Source organism: Ornithorhynchus anatinus, chromosome 4 (assembly GCF_004115215.2).
Source record: "Ornithorhynchus anatinus isolate Pmale09 chromosome 4, mOrnAna1.pri.v4, whole genome shotgun sequence".
Taxonomy (NCBI): Eukaryota; Metazoa; Chordata; class Mammalia; order Monotremata; family Ornithorhynchidae; genus Ornithorhynchus; species Ornithorhynchus anatinus.
The window spans coordinates 8,947,355-8,968,510 of record NC_041731.1 but is presented as its reverse complement, the minus strand read 5'-3'; the positions used below and the strand labels follow the sequence as shown (position 1 = coordinate 8,968,510).

The 21,156-nt window shown below is 44.5% G+C and overlaps 1 protein-coding gene across 2 annotated transcripts in view; it reads right to left on the bottom strand.

Annotated features, from left to right (window-relative positions):
• The window catches only part of SUGCT (succinyl-CoA:glutarate-CoA transferase), a 325,094-nt gene that overhangs the window by 15,170 nt on the left and 288,768 nt on the right, over nucleotides 1-21,156 (bottom strand). The window lies entirely within an intron of this gene.

The window sequence follows — 21,156 nt, the reverse complement described above, 5'->3', positions numbered from 1 at the left end:
GAAGAGGAGCTCAGTCTGGGAAGGCCTCTTGGAGGAGGTGATTTTTAAGTAAGGACATAAGTGCTTGCGGGGTTGATATTCATTCAATCGATCTTATTTATTGAGCACTTATTGTGTGCAGAGCATTGTAAAGTATTTGGAAGAATACAACAATAAACAGACACATTCCCGGCCCACAATGAGCTTACCATCTGGGAGGATGGGGCAGGTGGTGGGAGAGGAACATAAATAAATAAATTACAGATTTGTCCATAAATGCTGTGGGGCTGGGAGGGGGGAAAGAAAAGAGGGAGCAAGTCAGGGTGATGCAGAAGGGAGTGGGAGAAGACTCTACTGGACACTACTGTTGGTAAGACTCTATTCAGATCCCATTCAGACACACAGGGCGGTCACCAAAATCCGTCACTCCCTCAATAGCAGTGGAAGAGCCAATATCCTGGATTGCTTAAAAGAAAAAATAGCAGAGTAACTCGGCTAGATTGTAAGATCCTTGTGGGAAGGGTCTGTGTCTTCTTCATCAGTTGGGCTCCCTCAGCACTCAGTCCAGTGTTCTACACCCAAAAGGCATTCGACAGATATTATTGATTATATGAACAATTCGGGGATGGGCGCTACTTGTTTGCCTCGTGTTTGGAGCAATAAGCAAGGCTCTGGGATGCAGTCAATTAACCAGTTTCAAAACACTGGTCCTTGACACCCAGCTCCACTGGGAAGGGCATGAGACCAAAGTGGAAGATAGTAGATTCCTCAATGCAAGCTGCAGGGATATGGATTAAAAGACGACGCACAGGAGTAGGGATGGCAGAACAAACATTCAAACGAAGCCCAATCTCCAACAAAGTGAGGCAGCCGAGACAGACCCCCGGGGCGTGCAGTGATTGGGAGAGTGGTTGCTCTCCTAGAGTCGAGGCTTTCAGAAAATTGGGATGATAAGAAACAGATCAGAAAAATAGCCACAGGTGCTGCAAAAGGCAAGCACGGAAGCTCGGCACGGAACCATCTTTATGGATTCACAGCATGGACTGGAGTGGTGATAGTGCATGGATCTTTTCTGTCTCCATCGCACACGTGGATAGAATCCCACTGTCAGCAGCATCAGCTCTCAATATGAAGGGCAGTTACACTGAAGGAGATTTCCTGGAAGAGGCTTCAGTCCGCAGCCTCACCTTCCCTCTCATAAAACCCAATGGTTTAAAAGGTCCTTAAGCGGTCACCTAGTCCCGGCTCCTCACTTTCGGTCGGGGCTACATCTAAGACAGACATAGCCACGTCCTGCTTCAAGGGGCGAGGTTGGGGCGACCAAGCCATCGAACAGAAAAGAGAGGCTGATTTTCATCCCCTTGACGCCAGTTTCATTCAAGGGTTCCAGGAAGGAGCAATTACCGGAATTATTTTAAACCAAGAGGCTTTCTCGTCATTTCCAGCTCATGACATTAGACTTTTCTTCTGTACCGATCTCACTCAGGCACTCATTTTTTTTCTGCTTCATCATCCCTACTCCATTCTCGCTGCTAAGTTGGACTGTGAGCTCCTTGAGAGTAGGGATCATGCGCGTCATTAGTATCGTACTCCCCCAAGTGTTGGGCACAGTGCTTTGCCCAAAGTAAGCACTTAATAATAATAATGTTGGTATTTGTTAAGCGCTTACTATGTGCAGAGCACTGTTCTAAGCACTGGGGAATCAGGTTGTCCCACATGGGGCTCACAGTCTTAATCCCCATTTTACAGATGAGGTAACTGAGGCACAGAGAAGTTAAGTAACTTGACCACAGTCACACAGCTGACAAGTGGCAGAGCTGGGATTCCAACTCATGACCTCTGACTCCCAAGCCCGTGCTCTTTCCACTGAGCCACGAATGAATACCCCTGAATGATTCCACTGAACATTCGATTACTTATCCTAAGCTAATTGTAAAAATTTTTATGTCTGTCTCCCTCTTTAGAGGGTAAGCTCCTTGTGGAGAAGGAATATGCCACGTCTTTGGATTTCCCAAGTGCTAAATATAGTGCACGGTACAAGTGAGCATCCAAATAATAATTATAATAATTGCGGTATTTGTTAAGCTCTTTCTATGTGTCGAACACTGTTCAGAGCACTGGGGTAGATATAAGGTAATCAGGCCTACATGGGGTTCACAGTCTAAGTAGGAGGGAGAAAAGTTACTTAATCCCTATTTTGAAGATGACAGAACTTAGCCACACTGAAGTTAAGTGACTTGTCCAAGTTCACACACCAGATACTTGGTGGAGTCAGAATCAGAACCCAGGTCCACTGACTCCCAGGCCCGTACTCTTTCCACTATACCATGCTGCTTCCTACTCTCAAATTAGAAAATGCTCTACTCCCAGGGCTCTCTTGGAACACTGCAAGGTAAGATGCCCAGGTCAACCAGAACTACTCTTAGGGCTGCTGACAGTTGAGGCTAACAATCTAGCTCACCACGGTCAAGGCCCCCTCCTCCAGGGCCGAACTGCCATCTGGGGATAGGAAGGTGGAGACAAGCTGACTGGTCATTCGCATCTCTCCATTCTGTTCTATTTCGGCCATCTGATTCGTGGCTCAGGAAGCCCCTGGGTCTAAACCGGACTAGGCCTATGGAAGTTTTCCAAGGCCTGCAGGAAATATTAGGAGATACCACAAAGCGATGCTCTCTGTATTGAGACATATCAAGGAGAGCCCAATTCTAGACAAATGTTATTGCCATGATACACGGTATGATGACTCCTGGCTGGAGAACTGGCCCTGCTTATTGGAGGAACCTTATTAAAACACACTGGGCTTCTCTTACAGATCAAAGAACTAATTACGCCAAGGTTTTCCATTTAATGCCACTCTCCTCGAGGGATCCGCGGCGCATCCTCCAATGCTACTCAGCTTGTCAGCCACCTACTTAGATATCCCCCAGGTGGTTTTCGAGACTCCTGCGTTGCTCTTTTGTGTCGATTCTTCCCCACTCTTTGTACCCAAAGATTCCCAGGCTATGGTTCGTAAGAGATGCTTCTTGGTCATAGCTAGAGCATATTCTTGTTCCCCTGCTGCTACAATAGGCTGATAATACACATGGAACCATTTAATATGTTCTAAAGCAAAGCACGAGCAATTTTTTTTTTATTAAAAAAATACCCCAAAGGAATATGCGCTCTTTTCACAGGGACATAAAACAAATGACACTGCCATAAAGTCAACTATCACGAAGAAATATTGATTCTTGACAGTGGAAGCATTAACAGTTTCCGAGGTTGGATTCACGTTTGGCCTATAACCAGAGTTCTCCCTCTCCACATGTTTTACTGCAACCTGAACTTCAGAGGGCAAACTCCAGGGAGTCTCAAATCAAACAGTAAACACACACACACATACACATCTCTGGCCGAAGCTCTAGTCGTGGGCGGGGAAGGGGAGTGGGTTGTGAGGGAGGAGGGGGAGAGAGAGAGAGTGTGATGCCAGTGGGTTAGGAACAGGGGGACAGTTTGGGGTGTAGACACCAGCACACTGGTAAGCTGTTTGCTGTCCAACCAACAACACAAAAAGTTTCCGTGTCCGGTGGATGAATGAGTTATTCAGGCGCGGCTGTGTTCATCCTTCTGGCCTCCAGAATTCGGTGAAGACCCGAATAAATAGTTAATCTTTCTTGGCTCTTGGTTTCATCCCAGCCAGAATGTTTCACACACCCAGCCAGCCCATGCCCCAGGGCACACCCATGCAGCATCCACTGCAGTTAATGACAGTCGCCTGGGAGATTCTAGGAGATGGAGTCAGGCCCAGAGTTTCGCCAGGATATCTAAGGCCCAGCCCCACAACTGCATGGGGTGGATCTGGGTACATCTAAAAGTAATCGCTTTTCCTTCCCCGGTATGTAACTTGCACCCTCCAAGCCAGTCTGGGAAAATCCGTCTAAAAAAGCCTGAAAGTGGTAGAGTCATCTGAAGCTATACTGCAAAGAGGCAAGCACTACTCGTCTTCTGAAATGTTCTTTTGTGCAGCCATGTCTGGGTCTGACCACAGATAAAAGTGAAAACAGATTCGGAATAAGAATGGAAAATAATGGGAAACAAATTGGCACCTAATTTCAGATGTAACTAGATGGGGTTTGTACGCCCCCATTTTCTTTCTCTTTTTCCAAATGTTTTCTTACCATTTCTGGTGTTATTAATGGAATTAAATTATTCCACATGGGTGGAGAAACAGTCCTGTGATGCCAGGAGTTTGTTTTTCACCCTGGAGATGGGAGCAACATATGACCCTTCCTTGAGAATGGACTCAGTTTTACTGCTCTTAGTACTTCCGGAGTACCAATAAGGAAGCGGGTGCTGTTCACGATACAGAACAGATCCAGTGCCTGTCCTCAAGGACCCCAAAGTCTAAAAACCCTTCCTGAAAATGACATTATTCTAGAACCATCTCCCTGTTTTTAGTTCAGTCTACGGACTTAGCACACATGTGAATGATAATGCTTTGCATTTACAGACCACTTCTTTCCTTTGAGGGCTCAAAGGCTTATACAATAGTATTCTTGTGAGAAGGGAAGTGGACCATGCCACAGTTTCTATGTGATATGAATTGGAAACAGAGGGCCGGAGTAGTGAAGTGGCTTGTACAAAAGCACAGATCCCATCCACGTTTTAATGGGGAACGGCATGAACCTCGCCATGTCTGAATGACGTGGTGTAGCTTGCCATCTTACCCCGGGGCTTGTTCTGGGGATGGTGGGCTAAACCAGGCCCCCGATCACGCCCCAGATCAGGAACAGCAGTCCAGTTCTGCCTAGTGGTGAGGAAGAATTTTATGTGGCTTTGGCAGGCAATCAGGGCATTCTCCTATTGGGATTTCGGAACGAGAGGCAGCATTGCCTAATAGATAGAGCACAGGCCCAAGAGTCAGAAGGACCTGGGTTCTAAACCCTGCTCTGTTTGCTGAGTGACCAGGCTCTTCACTTCTCTGGGCCTCAGCTACCTCATCTGTAAAATGGGGATTCAGACTGTGAACCCCATGTGGGACATGGACTGTGTTCACCCTGATTTGCCTGTACCTACCCCACTGCTTAATACAGTGCCTGGAACCCAGTAAAGGCTTAACAAATGCCATAAACGAAAAAGGTCCCTTTGCCTCCTGAAGCATGCTAACAATTCCACTGCAGCTGAATAGAGACTGAGTAGCAAATAAACATCAAACACCCTCAATTGTTTTTCTTTATGCATTCGAGTGAGCCCGTCATTGGGCAGGGATTGTCTATATCTGTTGCCAAATGGTACATTCCAAGCACTTAATACAGTGTTCTGCACATAGTAAGCGCTCAATAAATACTACTGAATGAATGAATTCAAGTTGCTACAATTATTACGATTCCTATTATTATTACGATTAATATGGTATTTGTTAAGCACTTACTAGGTGTCAAGCACTGTTCTAATTTAGGACTGGGGTAGACACAGATTGAAAACAGTCCCTGCTCCATATGGGGCTCACAGTCTAAGTAGGGGGGAGTAGTAGGATAATGATATTTATTGAGCACCCACTGAGGGCAATGCATTGTAAGCACAATGCTTGGGAAATTCTCACAGAAGCACTACACACATTCCCTGCCCAAAAACAGCCTAAACTCTAATGGGGAAGACAAGCAAAAACATTCACTAACAGAGTAACTGGAATAAATGAGTTATAATTGATTCTACTTTCATAACAAGGGCTGAGTAAAGGTGCAAATAAGTATGCAGGTGGCAGGTTCTAATACAGAAGAGCAGACAATGGAGAAAATTCTTAATTCAAGACTTACAGGCAGAGGTCAAGGACAAGAGCAAGCCAAATTGGGATGCAATTAGAAATTAAGAAACATTACAGGTTCCTTTCATATTAACTAATGCCGCATTAGTACTAGGTCAACAAGGCATTAGATAAAATTTCTTTGTACAGACCATCTCCCTATTTCCCAGATTTTGGCCTAAATAGGCTTCATTGATTTTAGGACTACTGAAAGATTTACTCAGGGCCCTCAAGTTTAGTGCAGGCCTCTCTCCTCCATGTCTTTCAGCTCCCCATTGCTTCTCCGGGTTCTCTCATCCAACTACAGCAAACTATTGTTAGCCAAAATGTTTTGAACACTGAACTTCCTATCTGTCTCAAAAAGAGCCAATTCTCTTAGGCCTCAATCTAGGCTCAGATCAAGCTCATAGTACAGTGTTCAAGCACTCAGTACAGTGCTCTACACAGAGTAAGCACTCAATACCCTCGATTGGTTGATCGATCAGGCAGAGCAGAGCATAACAATTTCATACTGAATGAGTCATGGAGGGACAATTTTCTCATCAGCCTTGTCCATAAATCTTGAATTTGACCTGGAGCTTTTTTCTATGGTATTTGTTAAGTGCTAACTATGTGCCAGGTACTATACTAAGCGCTGGGGTAGATACAAGTTAATGAGGTTGAACGCAGTCCCTGTCCCTCACAGGGCTCAGAGTCTTAATCCCCATTTTACAGATGAGGTAATTGAGTCACAGAGAAGTTAAGTGATTTGCCCAAGGTCACAGAGCAGACAGGAGAGAGGATTAGAACCCTGGTCCTCCAGACTGCGGTCTAATCCACTAGGCAACACTGCTTCTCTTGATACCTCATCTTTGCCACACTGGGTCCGTGAGTCTCCACAGGACATACTAGCTTCTTTTTAATTTGTTTTTCTAGCTCTTATCTACTGACAACATTGGATGGTGGAATGCTTAGGTAGCAGAATTCAGTGACACCATTCAGCTCTGCATATCTGATGAAGTTCTGGGGATGTGACTAGAGTTTTCCTGGTACAGGATGGTTGATTTCATCGTCTTCCTAATTGTCCATCCAAAGTGCTTGCTGATTCTGTGAAGCATTTTGCAACCAGCTACACGACTTCAGGTGTGGGAGCTTACGTTGTTGGGGTCCAAGAATTGCACTTTTCGTCTTTTACCTCATTTTCTAAACAATTTCTCCTCATTCCTAGTGAACCGGAGTTAAATTCCACTTTAAAAAATTTCTCTTTTCAAAAAAAAAAAAGAGGCATTATTAAACTTGCGATCACTAAGATTATCTGAATAAGGTGTTCACAAGGCTTAAAATTACTAAAAGGAAACTATAAGGGACTTATTACTTTAACAGAAAAATATTTTCCTTAATGAAGGAAAAAGAAGGTCATAATACATTTTCAATCTAAGCTGCCTGCTCTTTTCTGAGAACCACATATGTAAAAAGGCTATCTGAGTGGCTTTGTTTGGAAGGATTAAGCTGAAATATAGATCAAATGGAAAATTTAGAAACCAGCCAACTTAAAAATGTATATATTTATTTATTTTAGTGTGGAGGAAATTGAGTATATTTCCACAGGAAATAGAAAAGACTCATTAAATCTAGTCTCTACTCCAACCGGTTGCAGTATATCTTCGAGTCATTTGTCTCATCTAATTTTAAATGACTAAGTGATGGGGCTTCCCAAATTTTCCCAGTGAGACTATTCCACTGTCTATTAAACTTCACTGTTTCCTCTTATTTAAGTTAATTTTCCTTTGCTCAGAATCACTGTCCTTAATGCTACCCTTATGGAAAAAACAAAACAATAACAACAGAAAACCCTTCCTTCTCCTATTTGATGCTTTTAGAAATGCTATTTTTCCTTTACAGGTGAATTAAGTCCTATGGCTGTTCTTCATTTGCAGAAATGAATTCCAAGGCTGACTATGTTCCTTTTCCTTGTCAACATAATTTTACAGCTTGGGCTAGAGTGTCAAATAACCATCCGACCTGACTCCGAGGGAATTCTAACCCGGTTGTATATCTTGTGAATCTGGGCCGTGCTGAACTGAAATTAATCAGATAAGTTTTATTTTACCCATTGTGGTTATGGAGTTATTTCCCACTCAGCCTATTCCAGGCTGGGTATGGATTAGTTCAAAATACTGGCCAGCCAGACATCACACCCACAGGACTGAATCCTTTGCTTTTCCTCTAAAGTGTACAGCTTCAATTGCTGAACCTGCTGGAGAGGGGGACACCATGCCCTCCCGCAACTGAACTTACGACTTTGTGACAGGAATTTCCAATCGTCGTCTAAATCACTCCCACCAACCACTAGAAACCCTTTCCCAGTATATCCAAAAGCGGGACAAGAACCTACTAGTGAGTCAGAGAATTAAATGGGGAAAAGCAGTGTGGCCTCACGAACAGAGGATGGGCCTGGGACTGCTGCTGTGTGACTTTGGGCAAGTTACTTCGCTTCTCCGGGCCTCAGTTACCTCATCTCTAAAATGGGGATAAAGACTGTGAGCTTCACGTGAGACCTGGAATGTGTCCAGCCTGATTAGTTTGTATCTACCATAGCACTTAATACAGTGACTGGCACGTAGTAAGTGCTTAACAAACGCTATAAAAAAAAGATCTGGTGAAATCTCCCGATATAGTGAGCCAGAAGTGCATATTCAGTGTAGTAATGCAGCTTCCCTTCCTGTTCTAACTATGCCCGAGTTTTAATTTAAATTTAGACTCATTCAAATGGAGTTCAGAGACATTGCCAGGCACAGAATGAGAGGGCCTCTTTCCAAGAGGTTTGGTTTCTGGGGTTTAATTAAAGATGATCGGCTTCCCCGAGGTCCACCGTGGAACAATCAAAAAATGCCACTGATTAATTGACTGACCTGGAACAGAGTGGGACAGGATATGGACTCTAGAGGAATGGCTGAGGGGGGAAAGAAAGGGAGAAGAGGAGAAACAGGGAAAGAAAAAAAGAGGAGAGAAAAGGAGGGAGACAGAAAGACGGTAGAGAGAGAGAGAGAGGACAGAGAAGGGAAAGAGAAATGGAGATTCGGATGGATGAGAGAGAAAGAGATAGGGAGAAGCAGAAAAGGAGGACAGTGAGAGGAAGACAGAAAAGGAAGAAGCAAAGTTAATACAGTAAAGAATGAGGGGGAAAAAAAGACAAGTGTGAAAGGAGAAATGAGAACAGCCTTACTCAATTGCATCCCTTCCCTGCTGCTGCTGTTCTCCTCTTTCACCAACCAACATGGGTCTCTTCCTTCACCAGTGCCAACAAAAGTCCTGCAGCTCCACCAACTACCAGGTAGGGTTGAACCGACAGACCTGTCTTTTCACAAGCAAAACTCTAAGTCATTTCCCATAAGACTTCGGTAAAATGGGAATTGAGACTGTGAGCCCTAAGTGAGACAGGGACTGGGTCCAACCTGATTAATGTGCATCTACCCCAGTGCTTAGTACAGAGCCTGGTGCACTGTAAGCACTTAACAAATACCACTGGGAATAAAAAAAAATTTCCCATGCGAAGCATCATGGCCTAGTGGAAAGAGCAGGGGCTTGGTAGTCAGAGGACCTGGGTTCTAATCCCTGGTCTACCAGTTGTCTGCTGTGTGACCCTGGTCAAGCCACTCAGCCTCTCTGTACCTCAGTTTCTTCAACTGTAAAATGGTCATTCGAAACCCGTTCCCCCTCCTACTTAGACTGTGAGCCTCATGTGGGACAGGGGTGTCCAACCTTATTAACTTGTATCTATCTCAGAGCTTAGAATGGTGTTTGACGCATACCAAGTCTCAACCCGTACCATGAATAAAATAAAATGATAAATGAGACAGCTGGGGGAACAGGGAGTGTGATGACAACAGCAACTGACGAGGAAGAGGTTGACCTGGTCACGGAGGTCCCAATAATTATAATAATAATGGTGGTATTTCTTAGGTGCTTGATATGTGTCAACCACTGTTCTAAGCGCTGGGAGTAAATACAAGCTACACAGTCCCAGTCCCATATTGGGCTCACAGTCTTAATCCCCACTTTACAGATGAGGTAAATGAGGCAGAAAGAAGTTGGTGACTTGGTCAAGGCCCCACAGCAGACACGTGCCAGATCTGAGATTAGAACCTCTGCACGGGTCTTTAAAGAGGGCCCTGGAAGCCCTTGAATGCGGGCAGTTCAGCTGCAGTGGTGGTGTGGAGGAGACAGCAGGGAAGACCATCACTGAAGGGGAGGCCAGTTGGCGGAGGATGGGCGGCGACTGCTTCATTCCACCTCCCTGCAGAGGGCCCCTCTGACCCGGCAGCAGAAAGCATCTTCCTCAGCTTGGCGGGCCTCAGCTCTCCAACCCCACTTCCAATTTCCCTTGGTCTCTAGACTCCTTGTAGTTTTTCTGCATAATCAACAGGATCCCAGTGGATTAAAGAGGCAGGTCACAGTGGCAGTCACCATAAACCTGGCCTGTTCTTTTACAACCACCTTCGGTGTGCATGGACCTCTGCCCTACATCACCATTTAAAGATGCAAAAGTCGAAGCTGGTTTGTGAAAAACAGTCAGGGGTGATTCTTTTGACATTCATTATGCTAATTGTTGAACACCAGCCCAGAAAATGAGTCTTTTCAGGTCTCCTTTCACTAACCGGAATACAAATGGCCATGGAGTTGATTCAGTTCTTGTTCCAATAGAGAATTTTTTTTTCCCCTGTGCAAGGAGACACAGAATCTGACCCTGCCAGTTGTTATGGAAAGCCAGGGCTTCGTGACCTGGCTGGGCTGGGAACAGGTTTGGCTTGGTAGCAGCATTTCACTGCAGACACTCAACATTCTGCTTGTTCTGCAGAATTCCTTCACTGCATTTTCCAGAACAGTGCCAGGAATGAAATCCCTTGATGCCAAGTTTTCTGAAAATTAATAAATCTGATGCCATAATCCTCACTGCTTCAACTGACAAATTGAATAAACTCCACAGTGCAAAACCATGGATTTCTTTTGGGCATTCTTTCCTTTTTTTTCCCTGACAAGTTTTACAGAGTAGCACTTCTGCGACGTGTTCAAGTGCTATAAACCTAATCTTAGCAATTTCCTCTTTTTCTCAAATATCTTATGAACGGTAAAGGGTTTCACATGTTAAAAAACCATTTTTCCTTCCTCACCCCCTTGTGGTCCAGGTCATTTGTTGAAGAAGTACATCTCTAGAATATATATATATGTTTTTAATGCAAGTCTTTTAACAGGCCTCTAACTCTCCTTATTCAAAACTACCCAAACCCATCTATATTAGACACTGTTGCTCACCTGGAAAAGAATAATATTCAAAAGATGCCCTGGCAGTGAATGAAAACATTCAGATAACTCTAATTGCTAGGAAGGAAAAAATCCTGAATTGAAATGAATAGAATAATTTGCCTCAGTTTGGCCCCCTCTTCATGTTGTCCCTGTTTTTCATTTCCCCCGCCACAAGTATTTCCTTTTTTTGTTTTTTCAGCTCTTCCACTCCCTTCTCTTATCCCCTCCGAGGTTTCCCTGAACCTTCAGTTCCACAGGCTTGCTGGAGGTGGGAGGGGAGAGAGGAAGGGTGATGTCGGGTAGGGTTCTCCTCACCCCCAGAGAAGCGGCAGTGAAAACGTTCCCTTTGCCCAGCTGGTGATCCTAACCATGAAGCAGGCTCTGGCTGCACTTGATCCTGCTTCAAGGGGATCCACAGGCTCTAAAGGGAATCACCTTCAACCATGCTGACCGCTCAGCTTACAGACTCCAACAACCACCTGAACAGCCACAACAGAAAAACTAACAAGGTCTTGACAATGACAGATCACCCAAAGTGTTTTTCCTTGAGTGATTCGGGGAAGACGGGCAGACTTACCTCAGATCACAACACAGCTGACATTAGGTTTACCTTTCTCATAACTTGTAATCTAATAATGATGGTATTTGTTAAGCGCTTACTACGAGCCAGACACTGTACTAAGCACCGAGGCAACACATTTAGAACCCCTACAAGCCTACCTCTCCACTTACAGACCCTCCCCTTTCTCCTCTCGTCCCCCTTGGCATTTCTTTCATAACTATATACATCACAATATACAGTTTTGACTTGGGGTTTTTTTTTAAGGTATGTGTTAAGTGCTTACTGTGTGTTAGGCATTGTACTAAGCACTGGGGTGGATACCCACTAAATCAGGCTGGACACAGTCTTAATCCCCATTTTAAAGTTGAGGTAACTGAGGCACAGAGAAGTTAAGTGACTTGCTCAAGGTCACACAGCAGAAAAGTGGCTGACAGGGATTAGGATTGAGGTGTACATCCCCTTGATTCTATTTATCGTGATTAAGTTGTCTTGTTTTCTGTCCGTCTGTCTCCCCCGATTAGACTGTAAGCCCGTCAATGGGCAGGGATTGTCTCTATCTGTTCCCGAATTGTACATTCCAAACGATTAGTAAAGTGCTCTGCACATAGTAGGCGCTCAATAAATACTACTGAATGAATGAATTAGAACTCGGGTCCTTGTGATTCACTGGCCCTCTCTCTATCCACTAGGCCATGTCGGTTCTCTCAATTGCCTCTTAGTGGAAAAAGATGCCACTGATGGTGAAATTTATTTCTGGGTGGGTGGATGACTGAAAAGTCTAATGCAGGACTCAGAGTTCTGGCTGCACTGTGCACATACAAAGGTTGTCTCTTGCTGGGAAGTCATAATAATAATAATGATAATGATAGTAATAACAATTTTGCCTTTTGTTAAACACTCTGTGTCAAGTATTGCACTAAGTGCTGAAGTAGATCCAATACAATCACATCTGACCCAGTCCCTGTCCTACCTGGGGCTCAAGGTTAGTGGGGGAGAGAGATTCAGTTCCTCACTTTTCAGACGATGAAACCGACGCCCCGAAATGTTAAGTGACTTGCTCAAAGTCACATGTTAGGCAATCAGTGGAGCGGGATTAGAATGCAAGTCCCCTGATTCCCAGACTCTTTTTCTAGACCATGATGCTTCTCATGACATGTTTGGGAGGAGGAGTTTGCCTCCTTTTACATCACTTCAATTCTCCAGGCATGGTGTGAGAATTGTATTTTACAACCTCAACTGGTTGCCCAAAGATAGTTCACCAGACTGACCTGCTTCTGGCCCAACCAATTAGAAAACAGGTATATCAATTACGGCAGAAATTTCCAACTCGTTCTAGTGGCTAGACCACTTAAATGCTGACATAGTGTCTAAACTCTATAACAAATGTGATACCTGAATCTGCCAGGGATGTCATCTCCTGCTATTGAACAGTTATGTCAATTTCCCCTGCAAACTCTAGTCAATATCAAGTAGAGAGGTAAGATTAGTATTAAAGGATTCTTGGAATGCAGTAAGTTCACCAGCATTGAGACAGTGCCCGCTGCAGCTAAACCTGTGACCAGAGCCGTTAGCAGACAGTAGGAAAAGCCAGAGTAAACTTACCTGTTAAGAGCTGAGTGCAATGTGCTCACTGTACTAAATACTTAGGAGTGTACAATAGAAGCATGAGGCTTATTTCCTGCCCAAAAGGAGGAGAAGCTATAACAGGGAGACAGACATAAAATATTTACAAATGGGGTAATCATAATCAACACCCTGACTATATCAACACCCTCTAGACTGTAAGCTTTTTGTGGACAGGAAATGTTAGATTGTTGAAATAATAATAATCATTGTGGCTTTTGTTAAGCACTTATTATGTGCCAGGAACAGTTCTAAGCACTGGGGTAGATACAAGATAATCAGGTTGGACGTAGTCCCTGTCCTATTTAGGGCTCACGGTCTTAATCCCCATTTCACAGATGATGGAACTGAGGCACAGGGAAGTTAAGTGACTTGCCCAACCTCACTTAGCAGACAACTGGCGGAGGCAGGATTAGAACCCCGGTCCCTCTTACTCCCGAGCCCGTGACCTATCCAACAGACCACACTGCTTCTCTTCTACTGTGTGCTCTGCACATAGTAAGTGCTCAATATCTACGATTGATTGATTGACTGCATGAGTAATCCTACATTGCTATGTAAGAGGGAGGATACCCGTGTCTACAGTGCTCTTCACACGGTAAGCACTTAATAAATATGATTGAATGAATGAATGAACTGGAAAAGGGCATATGCAAGCAGGACAAACATTTTAGAGATGCACTGGAGCTCCACGTCGAGCAAAGTGATACTGGGGAACAAATGGGATTACTGAGGGGGTGACGGCAAGGAAAAGTTCAGACATGCAAGCAGCAGTCAGGAACAGGGTTTAATATTCTACTTGAGCAGAGGTTTCAGGAGAAAAGAAATCTCCAGTGGCAGCAGTGATATCAATCATTCCATCCATCGATATTTACTGAGTCCCTGCTGCATCTAAAAGACACAATCCCCTGCCCTAAAAAAGCTCCCAATCTAATGAGTTGTATTAAAACAGCACTAAGCCCTATAAGCAGCAAACTTTTCAGTGCAGCAAACAATGAAATTATGGTTCCTATATTTTGGAATGGCTTGCCGGTCGTATAGCAGCCTTTTCATGTTCACGTGGTTAGAATCTCAGCATCAGAAGCTTCATCTATGAAAATGGCGGGCAGAAATATGTACAAATAGGCACAGTAATAATAAAAATAATAATGTTGGTATTTGTGAAGCGCTTACTATGTGCAGAGCACTGTTCTAAGCACTGGGGTAGATAGAGGGTAATCAGGTTGACCCACGTGAGGCTCACAGTCTTCATCCCCATTTTACAGATGAGGTAACTGAGTCACAGAGAAGTTAAGTGACTTGCCCGCAGTCACACAGTTGTATACGGTGCTAGGTAGACCACACTGCTGGAAGGTAACTGTAATTCCTCATTAAATTACTAACAATCTAATGTATCCTTACTACCCAGACCAAAAGAAGACGAAACTGGTGAACAGAACTATTTCATTAACTCCGAGCAGGGTCAGTGTTAGTGTGTGGGATTTCAATGAGGACAGGTTCAGTGTCTGCAGCCTTGTCAGACAAGGCTGAGGTCAAATCAAACCATGACTCCAGGATGTGTCAAATGGACAAAGCTTCCAGATTATATATTCTCCAAATTTAAGAACCCTAGGAAACCTGGGCCACCCATTTTTAGTTGAAATGAGTGAAAATATCCCCCAAATTTTGTTAGACTGTGCCGTCTACTCTCGGTGTACGATATTCATTCCTAAGCTTTGTAAGAGATTAACAGTGGGCATTCATCACACCGTAGTAGCTCTGTGGTAGAAATAAAGCTATGATTTTGGAGGGAGTCAAAGGTTTGGTCCAGTTTCCTAAACTCTGTCATGTACTTTGCCTTGATTACAGGATAGAAGAGTTAAAAGCTAATATATTTTGTTATGAATAGAATCAAGTTGTCCAGACAGCAGAAGGGAGCGAGGCAAGCTGCCTAGGCCTTTTGAAAGTAGCTTTCCCTGCTTCCCTTCCATCTTCTCCAACATGAACTGTATTAAGCTTTGGGTTGGCAGTTAATAAGAACAAATCTCAGCCACCTCATTTTTCAAAGCCCTTCAATCTCTGGTAATATTTTGACGTGCAATTGAAAGGCCTGCATCAAAAAGCAATTGAATTCATTACTTTCATATGGGAATAATTAACAACAGTCACTGTCTACATATCAGGATACAATGCTTTACCCAAACCAGATTACATAAGAAAAGGTTTTCATGGACTTAAAGAGGTGAAGGAATGCTTCCTCCCATTGGAATTTTCCAATTAAATGGATCAGAATAAAAATTTTAGAATGGAAGGATTCTCATTTTTTTAAATGCAAATAGAAAGGGAGATGGAATGGCTGAATTTCTCTGGAAGCTCAAGTACCTGTAATGGTTGTAAATGATCACATTGGTCATTGACATGCATTCGGTTTGTCCTTAACTGTTTTCCAATGTTTTCCTCTTCACCTAGCTAAACGCCTCTCTGACAATGAGGCCTCCACTCTGATGGGTTGCCCTGGGGACCGGGACCCCTCTTTAAGGCTGAATTTGCACCAGGGCTCAGAGCAGTGCATATTTTCTGGAACTGAGGGTCTCTTCTGGCCCTGTCTGCCATCAGGCCTGGAAAGAAAGCGGCTTCTTCTCTTCAAACTCCCATTCCTGTTTCAACCTTCTGGCCAGGAGAAATTCAAGTCAGCAGCAGTGTTCGGATAAGGTCTGGGATGCAGTGTCCCAATACGCCCTTGGAATGAACTCTAGGCCCCCAGGAAAATCTAAAGACTATGGAATGAAGCTACAGGTATCTCCAAGCTGAAATGTTGCCTGTCCCATAATTTTTACAATTTTGAACTTGATATCCTATGACCATCCATCTGACCAATTTTGGAGGGGGGGACTTTTTCTTTCATGGTATTTGTTAAGGGCTTAGTATGTGCCAGGCACTGTACTAAATGCTGGGGGACATGCAAGCTAATCAGGTTGGACACAGTCCATGTCCCACGTGGGGCTCGCAGTCTTCACCCCCATTTTACAGATGAGGTAACCAAGGCCCAGAGAAGTGAAGTGATATGCCCAGTGTCACACACCTGACTAATGGCAGAGTCAGCATTAGAACCCAGGTCCTTCTGACTCCTAGGCCCGTGCTCTACCCATTAGGACACACTGCTTCCCTACTCTTAGTTCTGAGAGTAAAGTCATTTGGTTGACTTTTCAAGTACCATAACTGAGTTGTATGTTGCTCTAATACAAGAAGCAGCATGGCTTAATAGATGGAGCCCGGGTCTAGGAATCAGAAGGACATGGGTTCTAATCCTGACTCCACCACCTGTCTGCTGTGTGACTTGGGGCAAGTCAGTTCATTTCTCTCTGCCTCCATCACCTCATCTGTAAAATAGGGATAAGACTGTGAGCCCCATGTGAGATAGAGACTGTGTCCAACCTGATTAGCTTATATGTACCCCAGCGCTTAGAACAATGCTTGGCACATAGTATGGCACATAGTAAGCTCTTTACAAGTACCATAATTACTGTAATTATCATCTAATTGGGAGGTGCAAAAGAAAGTCAACCAAATTCAGTCAGTTGGGCAAACACTGCTTGACTGGAGTGTTAAAAAGGTTCACTCCAAATCCCTATTGAATCTTCAAAATATTTCAAGCCCCAACTAAAGACTCTAGCAAGATTTGCAGAAATGGGGACTCCAATGCACCACGTCAACAGAGGATTTCTCTACTGATGTCCTAGAAGAATTGAGTCTGAAGAAAAACTTGGCCACATATTAAAACCAGCTAACTGGATGTTCTCTTTCCCTTGTCTAAAATGGAGGTGGGTGGGGGAAGATGGGGGGATGTGCCTTTTTTCCTGTAACAGGAGGGTGTACATTAACAACTCGATTAACACTCAGGCAAGACCACCTGGCCGAGGGGAGCACAGGATGGGGAATTGGCCTACAGAGCCAGTCGTTTCTGTGATGGAACTTATAGGACTTGCTACAGTCAGTCTCACCCACCCTGGGGACATATTTTGAGAAAATCCAGTCCGTGACCAATCCGTGTGGCAGGATCCATGATATAAGCAGTAAAAAGCATTCAGCTTTACAAGCAAAAGTAAGCAGAAGTTAAAAAAAACCCCAAAAAACTCCAAAGAATTGATAAAACAAGCTAAGGTGATAGTCTAGGACCAAAACGCTGAACCTCAGGCCATCAAATGCAGGCCACCTTCCCCCCTTGAGTGGCGAGGAGACAGAGGCTGCTAGATCTATAGAAGGGGATAAGCAGGGATAAATTTGGTTCGAGTGGAGAATACAGGGGAGGGTTGTTGCAAGGGGAAAAAGGAGTGACAGAAGTGTGAGTCAGGAATTGGGCAGTTTCCCTAATGGAAATTGTCTAACGGGAGCTGTCACTGAAAGGTGCCACTGAAGTTGGCAGATGAGGTTTTGTCCCACTGCATGCATAATGCAAGGATGTAATATAATAATATCAATCAATCATATTCATTGAGCATTTACTATGTGCAGAGCACTGTACTAAGTGCATGGGAGAGTACAACAGAATTAACAGACACATTCCCTGCCCATAATGACCTTACAGCTTAGACGGGGGAGACAGATATTAATACAAATAATCGACGATATATAATCTAAAGATATGTACATAAGTACTGTGGGATTGGGGGATGGGCAAATATCAAATGTCCGAAGGTCACAGGTTGATGTGCATAGGTGACGCAGAAGGGGGAAGGAGGGCTTAATCGGGGAAGGCCTTTTGGAGGAGATAACCTCAGTAATGCTTTGAAGGTGGAGAGAGTGGTGGTCTGGCAAATATGGAGGAGGAGGGAGTTCCAGGCTAGGGGGAGGAAGGTGGGAAAGGGGTCAGCGATGAGATGGGCACGATCAGGGCAGAGTGAGTAAGCTGGTGCTAGAGGAGCAGAGTATGTGGCCGTAGTAGATTAGCGAGGTGAGGTAGGATGGGGCAAGCTGATCGAGTGCTTTAAAGCAAATGGTATGGAGTTTCTGTTTGATGCGAAGGTAGATGGGCAGCCACTGGAGGTTCTTGAGGTGCAGGGAGAGGTGAACTGAACGTTTTCACTTATAATGTTTGTTAAGTGCTTGCTATGTGCCAAGTACTGTTCTAAGCACTGGAGTAGATACAAGGTAATCAGGTTGGACACAGTCCCTGTTCCCGCCTAGGGCTCACAGTCAAAATTGAAGGAAGGGGAATTTAATCCCCATCTCACAGATGAGAGGTAACTGAGGTAACTGAGACACAGAGAAGTGACGTGACCTGCCTAAGGTCGTACAGCAGACAAGTGGCAGAGCCAGGATTAGAAGCCCTGCCCTTCTGACTCCCAGATCCGTGCTCTATCCACTACATCAGGCTGCTTTTCTCTGGCTATCAACTCTAACGTTTGTGATTTAGAATTCAGCATGGTCTTTTATCCCAGGCTGTTGTTTATGTAGTTCTAAGGCCTGTTTATTCAACAATGCTACTGAACCAAGGGTTAATCTGGGTCTGGAACTTTGTTGACAGACTTGGAGAACAGAGACGTAGGGGCTGACTAATGCTGGTAATTTAGCAACCTAAGGAGCCGTAAACTGGGTCGTGTTTAAAATTAAGAATTGCGATCTGGGTATTAAATGAACTGCCGTTGGGGAGGTCTAATAGTTTGGGTGATGAAAAGGCAATAATTTAGGTTCTAAACAAATGACTATCACTTTTACTCTGGCTGGATAATAAACATAAATCTGGTGAATGGCTCCTTAGTGCAGTAAATGGGATGAGTTGTATAACTTCTTTTCTTCTTTTATGTATTGGATGTTCTTGTGTATTTGAATGACCGAAACAGGGAAGAGGTGAATCTGGGAGCAGGTTTCGTTTGGCTAAGTAGAGGCTTTCCAAAAAACCCTCATTTGCTAAAGGTAGGAAGAGAAAGAGAAGCCTGTATTTGAATCTTGACTTGGAATTCAGGGTGAGGGACACCCTGATACAGGTGTTAAATTGGACCAGTCTCTATTCTATGTTACAAAAGAAGAAACAAAACACAATCTGGGATTTCCTGTATTTGTAATCTCTACGGAATTAGTATCTGTTTAGTAAATTTTGTTACAGCATGGGAGAAACTTCGGTCTGAATACCCTTCAGATGGGGATGGAGCTAAATGGAGAATATCCAGACACTGTTTGGGGAGAAGGAGATCACGGAGATTAGCCTGAATGGACTGTGAGTTTTGGGGTGGGTGGGGAGAGATATGGAAGATGGTATGTCCATTGACTTCATGTGAATTGAAAGGTCGATACAATGTAATAGGGTTTGCATCTGGCTCTGAGCAATAGGACACAAGGGATAGTTGGAAAATAATAGCCTCCCCCTATTGTTTGGGTTGGAACAAGCTAGGGTTCCGGGCCCTGAAAATGCAGAAGACCATGTTTGATAGTCTTCACTGCAGTGAGTCTTCCCCTACAAGGACCCTTACGGTGCGGCCTGACGTAAGTGTCGGCTCCTTCATCTAGACCGTAAGCTCCTTGTGGGCAGGTCACGTCTCCCAACTCTGTTACACTGTACTCTCCCAAGGGCATAGTAAAGTGGTCCACCCACAGCAAGCACTCAAATACGATTGACTGATCGAATCGACCTGTTTGATGGTGGACTGGTAAATCAAATTTTCCCCTGCTTTAGCAGCAAAAATGTGAGGGCCATCTGATATCCCTTACGTGTTGGAATCAGGAGGTGAATGGAGCAGAATTGTGGAGTCGGGTCGTACGTTGCCTACACATGGCATCTCCCTTCAGTTACAAAGCATGATTTTGAATGGTATCTTGAGTGCTCAGGATTTGTGGAATGCTGAAGTGAAGATACTTTTGGTATTGTGGACCGTTTGGACATCGTGTCACCTTGAAAGCATTCTATCATAATGATGGGGCCCGATCATTATGTGATGTAACTTGATATCCCTGCAAAGGTCATTGTTTGTACCAGGAAGAGGAGGAGATTGCAGAGCAGCGTGGCCTAGTGGAAAGAGGACAGGCCTGGGAGTCAGAGAACCTGGGTTCTAATTCTGGCTTTGCTACTTATATGCTCTGTGACAGGTCACTTAACTTCTTGGTGCCTCAGTTTCCTCCTCTGTAAAATGGGAATGAAATGCCTATTCGCCCTCCCCTTTAAACTGGGGGCCCCAAGTGGGACAGGTGTGCTCAACCTGATTATCCCGTATCTAGCCCAGCGTTGAGTACAGTGCTTGAAACATAGTGAGCACTGAACAAATACCAGAGTTATTAACATGGGAATTATTAATATGACGGTGACAGCCACACTACACGCTAGTAACTCACTAGGGTCAGCTCAGTGTGTGGCCACCTCTCAATCCAGGGAACTGGTGATCCACTCTGGCTGAGTCTGGCTCAGTGTATCAGGGCAGACGACTGCAACAGAATAGGACAGCCATTCTGCCCCCCAAATTCAACCAGTTGGGAGGGGGTTGCCATCTCCACTGTGATCACCTCTCACCTTTCCGGAAGCTCAAGGAAAGACATTAGAATGAACTGGACTGGAGAAAGCTTATTGGCATATTGTCCCTTGTTAGGCAGAGAAGCAGCGTGGCCTAGCGGACAGAGTACCGGCCTTGGGACTCAGAAGGACCTGGGTTCTACTTCTGACTCTGCCACTTGTCTGCAGTGTGAGCTTGTGGGCAAGTCACTTTACTTCTCTAGGGCTCAGTTACCTCACCTATAAACTGGGGATTAAGATCGTGAGCCCCACAAGGGACAGGCACTGTGTCCAACCCCATTCGCTTGTATCTACCCCAGGGCTTAGTTCAGTGCCAGGCACATAGTAAGCACTTAATAAATATCACAATTATTATCATAGCTGGAGGAGTCAAGGGCGATAGATGATGAATGGATGTGCACAACAAGGGAGAGAAAACACGTTCTCTGATCAACCTGTCAACCATTCACC